The sequence below is a fragment of the Falco naumanni genome, chromosome 5, assembly GCF_017639655.2.
Source record: "Falco naumanni isolate bFalNau1 chromosome 5, bFalNau1.pat, whole genome shotgun sequence".
Classification (NCBI taxonomy): Eukaryota; Metazoa; Chordata; class Aves; order Falconiformes; family Falconidae; genus Falco; species Falco naumanni.
The window spans coordinates 61110155-61125490 of record NC_054058.1 but is presented as its reverse complement, the minus strand read 5'-3'; the positions used below and the strand labels follow the sequence as shown (position 1 = coordinate 61125490).

Here is a 15336-nt window from a genome sequence, read left to right as displayed (position 1 = left end):
TAGGAAACAATGATTGTTTTGTTGTTATTTAGATAATTTGGCTTTCTTTTTTTTTAAAGGAACCTTTGAAAGTGATGCTTATTCTTGTTTTGTTGGAAATAAAAACTTTTAGATAAATGTGTTAATAGCACTGACAACACTGCCCAGGGAATGAAAGGACATCTTGTACTCTGCAAAAAGTATATTGTCTGTTAGTTCTCTGCTAGGTCAGTTTTTACAAGAGATTTATGTTTCGAGGTCAGGACAAAGCTGATGGATTTCATGAAATATGAGGTTCCTTTTAAAACAATATAGCGCTATTTTCAGCTAAATGAGCATATATTTTGCAATTCCTCCTCCTCCTCCTCCTCATTCTTCTTCTGACCTATAACCTCCAAATTCCATTCCTATTTCTGTTCAGTCTGAATGCCCTTGGGTGATAAGCTGGGACCAAATCAATTTCTTTCACTACAAATCCATTCTGTCCCCTTTCAGCTCAGTTCCTAGCCTGGCCATGAAGCAATTATTTTTCGGGCCTAATGAATATCACTTTCTACTTATATACAGGTTTCACTTCATCTCCACCTCTTCTGCTGTCATGTGATATATTAACTTCTTCAATCAGTTCAACAGGAATCATCCTTCCCTTTCTGTCTATCTCCTCCCACCTTCCCTTTACTTTTCTTCCTCCATTTGCCTTCCTTTCTCCTGCTCCCAAATCAAACCCTTCTTGACCTCTTATTCCTTAACATATTCCATGTCTTTGTCTCTAACTGTCATCCCCTGACATTGTTACAAAATGTAGTTGTTCTTTTTGACTCTTCTGTCCAGTTTCCAATACTTTCCCCAATTATTTCCTTCAGCTTAATTCTCCTGTTATTTCCCCCCCTGCTCTTTGACCTCCTGATCTCTTCTGGTTTTCTGACTCATTGTTTTCAAGTACTAAGCAAGAATATGGCAATTTCTATTTCCAGTAGTTTCTTCCTATGATTATGATATATTCCTATGATATATATTCCTATGAAAATATGCCTCAGCTACTGCACTGTAAAAATGTGGAAGCTTCAACAACCTAGTTCATAATCGAGAGATTTCTGGTGCTTGACATTAACCTACAAAACCAGAAATGTTTGTACTTCATACTTACTGTTATCCCTGCAAGTGGTTCAGTTCTCCACACAGTAACCAAAAGCAATGCCAAATTATTTTGCATTTCTTACAGTTTGGTTTTATACTCTGAAATTATTTTAAAATGCCTGACTTCAGAATATTACATACCCTTCCCCAGAAGAAAAAAAGTGCTCGTTTATAGTTGGACATGGAAAAGAACATAATCTTGAACCACAGACCTGTTGAATATTGTATATTAATATATGGATGTTTCCTATAATCAAACAATAGGTTTTAGTATGGGTAACAAGTATTTCTCACCCTGATAGCACAACTATCTGAAAGCATGAAATTCCTTTAGCAGACATGGCACTACAAGACTGATGTTGTTAGTTGGAATCTTAGAAGTAAAGATTATAACCAACCTGCAATTTTGAGCAAACTGAGCAGGCCAAGAGGCTGCAGAGGTACACTACAAGGTCATGCGGGAGGCAGAACTAAAATTATGAAGCATTTTTAAGTCTGCAAACATACTTCTCTAGTTAGAGGTCATGTTCACATTAAACTCATCCTGTATAATAGTGACAATATGAACATTTCTCTCTTTTTCGTAACACATAATACGTGGTTGTGAACACAACCAAACCCACCAAGACATGTAACTATTTTTTGCCTTTGGACCTTCAACATGAAAAATGAACCACCCAACCCAAGCTGCACATTAACTAGTTTTTCACTGAGGGCCGTGGTGGCATAATGATTTCACATGTCTTAAAATCAAGTGCAGTTCATGTTCCTCAGTCTGAAGTCATCCTGAAGTATCACTCCATTTTCTTTGCTTGAGTTCAAGAGCTCTCACATTTATATTTGTTCTTGCTTGCCATCTAGGAGCCTTATAGTATTGTATTCTTTGTCAAGAATTTGCTTAATAAAGGGACGTGAATCAAAATTCTATTCAAAACACATAAATAAAATAGCTTTTCCTAATAGTCTAGCCTATCCTTTCAGATATGACCATACTGATTTCCATTTCCAAGCTTGTAAAAAGTGATGTAAATTTTATTGAAAAGCTAGTGGACATAAGAAGAAATTGTTCTTTGAGCATACAGTTAAGAACCTCTGATTTTGGCAACAATGGATTACAAAAATATAAAAGCAATTTTTTGCTAGGCATTTTTGCACCTTGTAGTTTAGTTATAGTCCAGCGTTAGCTAATATTTTGCTGTTATCTATATACTGTAGTGTATGTAAAGAAAGCTTGACATGATGCCAAACACAGAAACTGTAACATTTTTTCAGGCCAGGATTCCAGTTCACTGCCACGAAAGAAGAGACAGAACAAGGTAAAGGCAAGAATAATTTTCCTAATTGAAACCTTGAAAGCTCTACAGGAAGTGCTGACTGCCATCTATATCAGAATTATTGAATCCCTTTCAACTTGCCCTCTGTAGAGCCAAGCAGTGAAAACAGATATCATAGTTTGATTCTGTACAGACTTCATGTAATCACGTTTCTTATCTGTTGTCAATTGAGGAACAGTTCTTTATATTGCCAACTTTTATTTCTACAGTTACATACATTTCATATTTTGGGTTACCCTTGCTGTTACAAAGTAGAGGTACATCAGAAATAATCTCTTGGGCTTAAAGGAATAATTATTGGAAGAAATTGTCCCAATAGCTTTGAGCATGCATAATGTGTATTATATATTGATATAATATTTATAGATATATATTCTTATATATATATAGTATATTGTATAATGTATATTGTATAATGCGATCTCCCTCAGAAGAGATCTTTTTCACACACTGGATCCCATGCTTGGACATTAGCTACTGTGTGTATTTTGTCGACTGGAAACAGCCAAGAAGGTTCTCAGGCACACAAATCTGTCAGAATTTCTTTCTTCAGCAGCATAATGCTACCCACTGGCATGAAGCAAATGAGTCACATCCTAGCCTTGTCCCTGGTTAAATTGATTTAGGTAGATTGAAATTACATGTTTGAAAATAACTAGAGTTCATAAATAGGTAAATTAAAAAGCTGTTAATTTATTTTGATGGAGAAGGACCTTGGTAACGTGTTTCATTTACATTCCAGGGCACAAACATTATTACTATCAAGGTCAATGAAGAAGAGAGTTAACCTTCCAAATAATTTGTTTTAGTTTTGAACTGTCAAATTCTATATGAGCTATGAATGTAGTATGCATTCTCTTGCCATGTAAAGCAACATGGGTTTTATTTCACAAAACGAGGTTTTGTAGCAACTCAGAGTGCAAGTGTCACTACACAGTGAAGTGTGGCATTCGAAAGCAATTTGTAAGGTTATTGGTAGAAAAGATTATTCTATTTATGCCAATGTGGAATAGCTGCTAGTAAAATGAGGTATAAAAAAGGAAAATATTTTATACAAATAAAGACAGCCAAATAATCTGTCTGTATTCTTTCCCACATTGTGTGTCTGCTGCAATGCAAGAAAAAAGTTGCTTAAGGAAAGCTGTTGAGGGTACACTTGGAGACAGCACTATAGCATTCTGTAAGTACTCATCAAGTTGTTTAATGCAGATACAGTACTTTCATCAGACACCAGTAACATGCTTTGATTTGCAATGTTTATGCTGACGAGCTATGTTACTGCAGGCTCCAGTAACTCTTTTACCTACACATCTAATGAACTACTGGACTTAAATTAGCTACTTGTTCAACTACAGTTATTTATTTGTTACCTTAAAAAAGAACATATTTCATAGAGAAGCAACACGAAGCTCTCAGTCTAATGTATGTTACTCAGTCAACATGCAGAACTGTTTACAGACTCACATGTACAGATTAAACAAATACTCGGCAATGGTTTTGTTAAAGCTGCAAAGTCAAGGAGCTGGAAGTTTAGAAATGTTGTATCCCCTAGTTAATACCCTAGAAATGTTCTGTCCCCTAGTTAACCCATCTGTCACACTAAATTATCAATATGGCATCAGAAATTCATATCCACAATGGAGAACATGAATATTTTGGAGGATATGATGGTGTGGTTAAGTCAGTTTGTAAAAAGTAGTTCTCAAATTCTTTTAAAGCAGGCTGATAAAAATGTATCACAAGCAGAGTTTTTCCCTATACACTTGAACTGTTGTGTTGAGCTATAGTTACACAGCCCAGAGATGAAAGCTGGCATTCCAGCTGAGAGGAGCTCGGGCAGAATTCTGTGTCCACCTGGAAGATCCACTAGATGATGGGGGAGAGGAGGAGAAAGGCACGGTTTTACAGAAGTCATGCAGTGGACACTAAGCAGATGGGCAGGAAGAAACTATGGGGAACCCACTTGCCTGGACTACTTCAGCAGCTCCTGAGCAGACTCAAGGTATTCTCACTGTATTTCTATGCAGCTCTTCTGTTTCAGAGTGGATGTTTCAAGTAACAAAATCCTACCACAATAGCTCTCAGAAAGGCTATTAACACCATGGAAATTTCGAGCAAAACTGGGGGAAAAAAGTATATTTTGGAATGGAGGGAATGGAAATTCAGTTTATTATGAGCTATGAAAGAAACTTTTTATTGTGGATACCCTAAACTTAAAAAAAAAAAGTGTAAATATATCTTGTGAGACTGTAAACAAACAGAAAATTCATAATTTTCCTTTCAAGATGTCTACAAGTTCCACATCAGATCTTATTTTTAGGGTAAATTTGAATGCTTTTATTCTACTGAATCAATTCCAAGAATTCCATGAATATCACCAATATCTGAATGAAGTTAAATGAAACCTGCTAAATCAAAAGTCTCTGGCTTTGACTTCAACCATAGCATTCTGCCTGTGCTGGGTCTCTTTTGTTTCTAGAGCAGAATACCAGTACTTAAAAAACAAGACACTGGAAAAATGTGCATCTTTGACATTAAATCTGATTTTATATAGAACTGACATTCATCAAACACTTCAAACTGCTGTACGTATTAGGACACTTGACTGCAACCACAGTGCAGTCAAACTTAGGCCGGGAATACTCAGCAAGTTTGGTGAGCTTCCAATTCTTTCATCAGAAGGAAGCAGCAAAAGGGTAATTTTAACAGACTGCATTTCAACCAAACTGGAGGAGCATTTCGAAGGACAAATGAAGTTCTTCTCTAGGGCCTTATAATTAGTCTATGAATAGAAGTACTAAAATCCAAAATGCAAGGGAACAAGTGAAAGCTATCTGGGGGAGCAGGAAGAAACAGTTTAACTCAGGAATTTAGAAGTTAATAGAAACATGACACTAAATTTTAGAGGGAAGCAAAGACGTGAAAAGGTAGAGATGTATTGCAAAGGGGAAGGAAATTTTCTGAACAGAGTAAGGGAGAGGTTGCACAGGAATTCTTTTATAAATTGTATTTTTGAGAAAGGAAAGCCATTCAGTGGTTTGTGGTTTTCCTCGGTGGAATTAGTAAAAAAAGTAAAAGAAAGTTATTAGCCAACAACTCTGACATGTACTCAAATACTTACTATTTTTAGAAATGTATTTTTTACTTTAAATATGTCAGTCACAGGCCCATGTTTCTGCCACTGCTGCTGTTACCTAATATTTAAATTGATTCTGATTTTGAAAAACCTGCTTATTTACTTTAAATGTTACCCTCATATATCACAAATTATCTTAAATAGAACAGCCATTTTGCACAGCATTGTAATTACAGACAGCACAAAAGATACTCAGCTGAAGATCACAGCTGTTTAAATATGGACAATACTATTTAAAGGACAGATGCACGTTTTGTGGGGGGAAAAAACCCAACAACCAACCCAGGGGAAAAAACCCCAAACAAAACCCAAACAAATCTAAACTCAAATACCAAAGCCCAACATCACACTTCTTATCTCAGTTACAAGTCTCCTGAGTATCAGCAATGTTCAGGGTTTTCATCACAGATATTAGCACAGAGCTTGTACAGAGGTCTTGATGATAGGCACTAGATGTGTTTGACACTGCCATCAAACTTAAGCAATAACAGTAACAATACTTGAAGAGTAGCTAAAATGTTGAAGGAAGAACTTAACATTTACTGATTTTATTTATGTATTTTGAGTACAATATCCTAAGTATTAAAAATAAAATTAAAAAATATTAAAAATGCTATTCCTCCTGTTCAAATTAGTTTCCCACAAACCACTTAAAAATCAGCTCATAAAACTACTTCTTTAGCACAGCTTGGGTTTATAATACTCTAATGTAATGTGACATTTTTATTTACCATTCATATTAATACATTAAAAACTGGCTAGAATTAATTAACTAAACTTTGTGAATACGATTTATAAATAAAAAGAATGTAGTAAAGTAAACTTTGCCAGAGTGAGGAAGACTAAGCAGAACAGGAATATGGAGCGATGATAGGAGCATGAAATTTAAGATAGTAAGTGTTGCATGCACATTTGGTGAAAGTAAATGAAGACCAACATAAACCTGCATATCACATTTCAGGTATCACAGCAAAAAGTAGTGGTCATCTGTGCACAGTCATGTGTAGCAGATGTTTGAAAAGGCTACTATGGTCTTAGGGTGCATAAGCAAGGGGATTATTTATAAATCAAGAGAAATAATGGTTCCATTGAACAAAATCCTCATGTCAGAGGCTATATATAACTTCTCTGGGTTTTAATCTTTGCAGTACCTGTATATAATGATTTTAAAGGCTTAGTCTCTGAGCTTGAGCTTTTCTTAACACAAAGCAGATAAAAATGACGTAGCCATTTACCTTTGCAATGGGAAAAAATATGACCAAGGCAATCTTCTAATAGACAAGATTCAAGAAAGTATCAAACTTAATGGAAGAAACTTGCTTATTCTGCAAGGACAAGGAATGTGTGAATTGCAAAAATTGCAAGAAAGATATGGCAGCATTTAGTAAAGGGAAATCTAATGAACTCACAACCAAAATTTCTGCAAGTTACAGGCCAGTATTTTTTCAAAAATTAAATACTCATATTGGAAAGGAAATATCTTTTGTCAAATTGAACTGTTCAGCCTTCAACATACAGGCTACTTTCCTCCATGCTCAAAACATTTCTTTCTCTGAAGACAAACTTTTCCAGAAAGCATATTGATTTAGCAGGTAATAATAAATTCAGGTATTAAAATTTTCAGTTACTTGATGTCTGAGCTGATGGCATAAGCATGACCTAGTTAGTCTTTGCTAGCTTTCGCCCTGTTAGCTGTCATAATGTTTTACCCATTTGTAGAAATGGATGACTTTGACTAGGAGTTGATTTTGCTACTTGATTTAGTCAGAAAACACTGTTGTTGAGGCAAAAAAAAATAGAAATAGCTGGCTACCAGAATCTAAAAGGAGATGGTGGAATTTGTATTTTTACAGCAGAGCTGGTAAAAAAAAAAGAAAAAAAAAGAAAAAAAAAAGAAAAAAAAACCCGGCTAAACTCCAAAATGAAAGCTATATACGTATCTTCTACACCAGTCTTGAAATTTTGTTAGCAGTTCAGGACACTAAAGTCAAGGATGTACAAATTCTTTAGCAGGGAGGACCTAGAAAACTTATCTGGAGATTAAAAGGTTATTTTACGATGAAAGGCTTCAAGAGTTCTGAATCTGTTCAGTATTTGAAAGAAGAATAACATGATTATACCAGGTACCAATGAACTTGTAAAAGTACTGTACAGATTATAAATGCAGCAGAATGAAAAATAAGGATAGGAAGATGGACAAGGAAGTAATATACCAGAGGAAAGGAAAATGATACTTCTCTGTGTTGCACAAGAAGCAGTGGAACATATGATGGTACTGAAAAGACTGTTAATAGGATTCACAGCTGCTCAAATATTCAGTGTCACTATTTGCCAGTGGGTACAATGGCTGCATCTGTCCAAAGGCAACTGGATAGAGTTGGTGAGGTGAATCTGTATTCTTCCTCATCTTCCAACGTGTGGTAAAATATAATCACAGTGATTGGTGTTCACTGTTCGTTTGAGCAGAATATTACATGTCTGAATCTTTAACCACACAATAGTTGTTTGGTATTTCAAAACTTTCTTTTCACGGCTGAATACTGAAAAGCAGGACCTATTACTGTACCATCACCTTTTTATAACCTGTTCAGGATCTCAGGCTTCTAATTGAAAGAAAATCAATAGGCTTAGACTTATTTCTTCTCTCCTTTGCCTCTTCTTTCATTTATTTTTGTGTTTAGTGACTAAAGCATCTTCCTCTTGCCCTGCTACTTGTTGCTCATTGCACTACCATACTTACACTATCTGACTTCATCCATTGCTCCTACTCCATTCAGTTTATCAATAATCTCTGATTCTGCTTACTGGTCCATATACATTCTAAATTAAAGGATCTTCACTCCATCTGCCATTTTACTGTTCATCTCACAGCCCTGTCTTCATCACTTCCCCTTCTGCGTGTCCTGCTCTTTCCTTACCAGTGTTTCCTACTAAACTGATCAAACCTTTGACAAGTCTTAAATCCTGCCATCCTAACACCTCTACAGCCTTTCATATTACTGTCTACACTCCTTTTCTTAACAGCTATCTCAGACTCTGTGGTTCTGTAGTTTAGTTTTCACTCATCCACCTTTTGCCTTATCTTTTTTTTTCTCTATTGTACTGGACTCTCCTATGTCTTGATCTTACCTCTGGTGAATATTATGTGGATTCAGCTATAATTTGTAAGTCAATGACTCATCTCTTTTTCACAACCAGACAGTTCCCTGTTCCGCATCTCTGACTTCCTTTCCAATGCATTACTCTAAATGGCCTGTTAGCAGCTCAAACTTACTATGGCTAGTCCAGAACACTTCGACTTCTCTAAAACCTTTACTCATATTCTGACTCATCTATTCTTTGGTGCTTAGATTCATTAATAGGAAACTTTCTGCTGTGGCTCAGGATATTTATTAACACTTGCCCTTCACTTAAATTCTTCCTTCTTTGCTAAAATCAAACAATCAGCATTTTTTCTCTTCAAAGTGAAAAATACTGTCTGCAGTCTAACTTCTTGGTAATCATAATCTTCTCACCTTCTCCTTAATTCTTGCTCACTTGTTGCAAGCCTCTCCTGATCTACTCAGATTTTGTTTCTTATACATTCAACAAAAAGCCTTATCTAAATCATCACTTCTCTTTCTGTGCTTCATCTTGTAACTTCTTTCAAGCTGCTCCCTAACTATGTGATCTTTATTAGTCCCAACATAACCACATTCATGTAATTTCTAAAAAATCAATTTCATGGAATCACAAACTCTAACTCACATCAGCTGAATTAATCTTTCCAATTCAATGTCATATAGTAATGAAACAACTCAGGTAATTTTGTAACAAAAGGATCTCCCACCAACTTCTAAGTGCATCTTGTTTGGCTGCAAGACCCTAAACCAGAAACTGGTTTAATTTGCATCCCATCTGAATGGTACATGGTACCTGGAAGACACCAACTAGGCTGATGAAATTGAAGCCCAGTCTACAGGCAATCTCAATATGAAATTCCATTCACAGGTTAATGATGCTCCAAACATAAGCCTTTGAGCTTGTATTAGAAGACTATTCCAATTGTACTAATAGTAAGCAACCTTCTAACACTAGCCTGAAGTAATTAATGGACATTTTTACATCTACTTGTTTTGGAGTATATTTGGTACTTCACAAATACTCAGAGTAAAGAAAATGAGTAAGAGTTTACCATACAAAGAGAAAATCCAGACAGAAGTTTTGTCTCTACAGAGAAAAATCATGTAGGGAGTTTGAAAAGCTTTCTCTTCAGACACAATCGTATCTTCAATAACACAACAAAAGCTGCCAGACATTAACAAAGATAGGTGTGGCACCTGAAATTAAATTAACTAGAATCAGTTAAAGTGAAAGGAAAAGAACACAAGAGGAATAGTGAAGAAAAACAAACTCAGTTTTAAGTTCAGATATCAAGATTATTATATGAGAAGGAAAAACTAAATCAGATGAGAAATACATCCCTATGAGAAGCACTGCTAGCATCAACTAGATGAAACATCATCTCCTAGAGAAAGAAATGAAGAAAAAATGCTTCTAAAAAAGTGAGTGATGTACACCTGTTACAGTCAATACCACTAGGGATGTGTTGTTACCTGTGCATTAGTTAACACTTTCTAATGCTTCTGTATCCACAAACCTTTTCATATATTTTTGTCTGCTATTCTTATTTCATACTAGGTTGTAGTCGTCTGCCAAAACATCATGAACAGCCCCATGCAGTATATAAAAAGTTATTCCTACCTGTAAAATATTTTTAGAGCCTGGAAGTGTCAGTAGATGCAAGACTATATTGGCTCTTTCCTGCTCCCCACTCACTGAAAATATTACTGTGCTTTCTAGTCATAAACACATGAACAATTCCCATTCCACTGCAAACAAATGACAATGTTAAAAAAGAAAAAGAAAAAAGATGAAGTATTTTTACTATATAGACATCTTAATTAGCTACACATTAGTGAATTCATATTTCACACTTACTTTTTTGTCAAATGTAAACTGAGGGGCTGCTTAACAGCTAGACTGCATGCAGGCACCTCTTCACTTCAAACTTTTGAAAGGTAAGTTTAATGTTTACACTGTCTAAAAGTCAGTGTACATTAAATGCTAGCATCATACTAGCCCACTACAAACTATTTAATGTTGTGAAGCCTATCCAAGAGAAAAGTGAGCTCCTATAAAATGTATTTTTATGCCACACTTCTTTGAAGTGGATACTCCCGTTGCTGGACTTGTTTTGAAATCTACCACAAAAATTAATAACTACCTGGTTTCTGTATTAACGACTCTATAAATATATCATGAGATAGAGACACTATGGCTATGGTTGCTATAGAGGAGTTTTAATATAATCTCCGGAATGATCTCTGCAATTTGTAAATCAAATTTATCCCTATATAATCAACAGACTGCTAAAGATTGCCACATGCCTATACATATATATACACATACATACATGAACAAATGAGAACATCTCTGAATGTGTATATATATCCATATACACACCACACCCCCTTCCTGCAAACACAGAAAAAAATGCAACTATAGAAGTATTCAATATACATACACACAGACAGAAACACTATTTCATTGAACAAATTAATGATTTAGAAAGAATTTCAATTACTGTTGCTCCTTTCCTCAGGTTTCTAAGGATGGGCAAAGGACAAGACATTCTTCTGAGTCTCCTATATTAATTTAGCAGCAGAGACAATATAATCATCACATAAATGCAATGTTTAGCAAGGCTATATTACATGCACTGCTAATGTTGACACGGAATATAAATTGAATCAGCTGGAGGCAAGAGTTTAGAAGAATTCAATAAATACAGAATCAGACTGTTTACAGTATAATCACCTGAGTTTTGAAGCTGATACTTAAGAGCCACATAGTTTCAAGATCAGTAAAGAAATAAATTATTGGGGAAAAAAAAAGAATTATTCTAAGCACACTTTCAAAAATAGGCATAGAGAGAAATTAAGTCTTTGAGGGTTAGGACTGACTATGGCACAATCTTTCATCTTGAAGCTAGAAATATATTGCTATTCCATCTCCAAACCACACCTACAAGACAAAGTTGTTCATATAAGTAAATTATGAAGGATGACTAGAAAGCATATGGCATAACAACTTTTAATTTCCTACTCCAACTAACCTATTGGGGACACTGCTCTGACAGGTTTTATTCACTTATGAAACTCACTCTTTCCATACAACTTCTTCCAAAATTTGCTTCTAAACTATTTTAAAGTGGTTTTAATTAAGCATTTTTGTAGCTTAACAGATATCTTATATACCAGATTTACAAAATAAAAATTTGGAAAATTTCTGCTGTGCCCTGCATTGTAAAAATGTAAAATCTTTTATTATGTAGATCATTAAAGGAGAAAATTTACTTTTAAAAAAACCTACAAACCCTTGAAATTTTCTAATGCGAATCTGTTGGTTAACCCTATCATTCACCTTGATCCATGCAAATTAAACTTTTTTGTTTTTAAAATGGAATAAAAGTCATTTCCCCTCCAAAAAAACCCACAAAACAACCACAGTTTGGTAAAAAAACCTAAAACAAACCACCAAAACATTAAAAAAAAAAAGAAAAAAAAGAAAAAAGAAAAATACTGATAAGGTAAGCTTCAAATAATGAGGAAAAAAAATCATACTGTCATATTAACATGGTTAATAATTTCTCTTTTTAATACAAAAAAATAATCCCACAGCAATTCACCATTATTTTATTTTTTTCCATTAGTATCTACACATGGAAGCAGACTAGAAAATGGTTGACAGAAAGGCGAGCCAACATGTAGAGGCATTATCTATGGCAGAAAGTATAATCACCTCCAGCCCTCTGCTCTGCCCTTCATGTAATTTCTCTTACCCTCCAGGCAAGGACAACTGATGTGCTTATTTGCCAGCTCCTGAAATGCCAACATTTAACATCAATGCATTGTGGTAAAACAAAAAGAAGTTAAGTGAAATCAACAGGCTGGACATGACGTTCTCCAGGAAGATACCATGTGTTAGAAGGGTCAAGACACAAACCCATCCCTCATCAAATTGTCTCACTTCAATCCATTCTTAGGTTACATATTAGTGGAAGAACAACTTCAGGAACTGCTGAATTAAGCTTGAGGTGCATAACAAAAAACCCCAACATGTAAAAATTGAAACAACTACGTTGGAAATGTTGGGAAAACAACTTCCAACATTGACACTTCTGCTTTCAATTTGAAATTTGCCATGATGTGGCTAAATGAAAAAGCAGACAACAGACTTTTCCCCTCATATTGTATAAAGAGGTTTATATAAGATTTGATCACAAAGAGTGAGAAATGAATCCATATCTACATTCTTATCCATTAAAACTTTTTCCCAAAAAGTCCTATGTAAGCAGAATAAGTATATGAAGTAAATCTTCCACAGTCTTAATATCATACATAAGGGTGGTAGTTCAGAACAGCTTCATAGAATATAACCATAGAATCATAGAATCATTTAGGTCAGAAACGACCTTCGAGGTCATCAAGTCCAACCATTAACCCAGGACTACCAAGTCCATCATTAAACCACGCCGCTAAGGACGGCATGTATGTGGTTTTTAAACACTCCAGGGATGGGGACTCAACTACTTCCCCAGGTAGCCTGTTCCAATGCCTGACCACCCTTTCCATGAAGAAATTTTTCCTCATCTCCAACCTAAACCTCCCCTGGCACAACTTGAGGCCATTTCCTCTTGTCCTATTGCTTACTACCAGGGAGAAGAGACCTTCACCCACCTCGCTACAACCTCCTTTCAGGTAGTTGTACAGAGCGATAACGTCCCCCTGAGCCTCCTTTTCTCCAGGTTAAACAACCCCAGTTCCCTCAGCTGCTCCTCATAAGACTTACCTTCCAGACCCTTCACCAGATTTGTTGCCCTTTTCTGCACACACTCCAGCACCTCAATGTATTTCGTGCAGTGAGGGGCCCAAAACTGAACACAGTATTTGAGGTGCAGCCTCACCAGTGGTGAGTACAGGGGGACAACCACTTCCCTTGCCCTGCTGGCCACGCTGTTTCTGATACAAGCCAGGATGCTGTTGGCCTTCTTGGCCACCTGGGCACACTGCTGGCTCATGTTCAGCTGGCCATCAACCAGCACCCCCCAGGTCCTTTTCCTCCAAGCAGCTTTCCAGTCACTCTTCCCTGAGCCTATAGTGTTGCGTGGGGTTGTTGTGTCCCAAGTGCAGGACTTCAGCACTTCTAGTTGAACCTAACCTGTTTTGCTGTAGTACTGGGAAGCATTCATCATACAAGTAAGTTAGTGGTGAACTTCATTCAGTGTAAAGCTGAGACCTTACGTGCATGTAGCCTCAAGAACAATGAAGCCTTGAGATATATCAGGATAAGTAAGATCACCCTTCAAAATGTCTATAAGTTTTTTCTGCCTTGTAATGTTTCTAGAGCACACATACTTGACTGCAGATGTGTTACAGCTATAAAACAGCATAAGAAATTTGGTATGTGACCCTTTTTGGGAATGTGAGGAATTTCCTACTGAGAAATTACCTATTGTTTAATGGAGAGTCATTGATCTCTGCTCACCACCTGCTTAGTCCAACTGTTTATTTAACACTTTGGGTGATAGCAACACTTTATCTCAGAAATTACCCTTGCTGAGGCTAATGAACATCATGTTGTAATTTTAACTAGATTCAGATTTATCTCGAGTCCTAGCCAAGCACTGACTTCATTAGTCGATGACAATGGCTTGTGTGTTTGGCTAGCATCTTAACCCACAAATTGTTACACTAAAATAAACATTAACAAATATGCAAAAGTTGGCTCAACAATTCTCAGGTGGGACACAATGTGTATTTCAAGGTGTCACCCTTTCACAAGATCTGTATACAACACTTGAATTTGATTAAGAAATCTTATTTTGGATACTTCTGTGCCTGTAAACCTCAGGGTAGATCAGAAGGGCTTGCTGTGACACCTGTGTGACACAATTCAACCACTGCTAACCTGTACTTGAAAAGAGAAAGGAACTCTTCAATTTCCCTGGAAATTACTTACATATGAGTAGAACATCCTCCCTCCCTGAAAAGAGCTTGTAATGCAAGAAATGCCCAATCAGGGAATTCACAGATTCAAAAGAATACCCCCAGACACGAGTTATGTAGAAGATCCCTCACCAGGCACCTGTACATCTCAAAATGTGGTATTAAAGGGCAGGAAGGGCTGTTGAGTTCTGTTGCCACCACCCAACCGGGAGGAAGTGATCCTCTCAGAAGTGGAAGAATGTGGCCTTAACACTTCACACATGTCTATACTTGAACATTTTACTTTGTCAAATTTTCCATGGATTTTGAATTTAAATCAGCTTTCATTTTATTCAAACCAGTTTATTCACACAGTGTCACTGTTACTGTGCCACTGTTAACTTTTGATCTCAACAAATTTATTTTTTTCCAAAAGCTGGATTAATAGCACTTCCTATGTCATTGTCAACAAAACAACATGAAAAAAAAAAGGTTTTCAAATGGTGTCATCAAACTGCAGATCACTAGTACACTATAATAAATGAAGCCTTACACAGACACACAAAAGAGTAGGATGGGAAAGCTAAGGTAAAAATTACACAACTCAAAATAATGTCTTTCAAGTCCTTCCCATTTTTCAAAAAATGTATTGATTTGTAATGGAAGCTGACTCAGTGACACCAAACTGACTGAATCACTGGAAGGTTAGCATTATCTATCC

The 15336-nt window shown here is 36.1% G+C and overlaps 1 protein-coding gene across 4 annotated transcripts in view; it reads right to left on the bottom strand.

Annotated features, from left to right (window-relative positions):
- SYT1 (synaptotagmin 1) overlaps nt 1–15336 on the bottom strand; it is a 358533-nt gene that overhangs the window by 249822 nt on the left and 93375 nt on the right. The window lies entirely within an intron of this gene.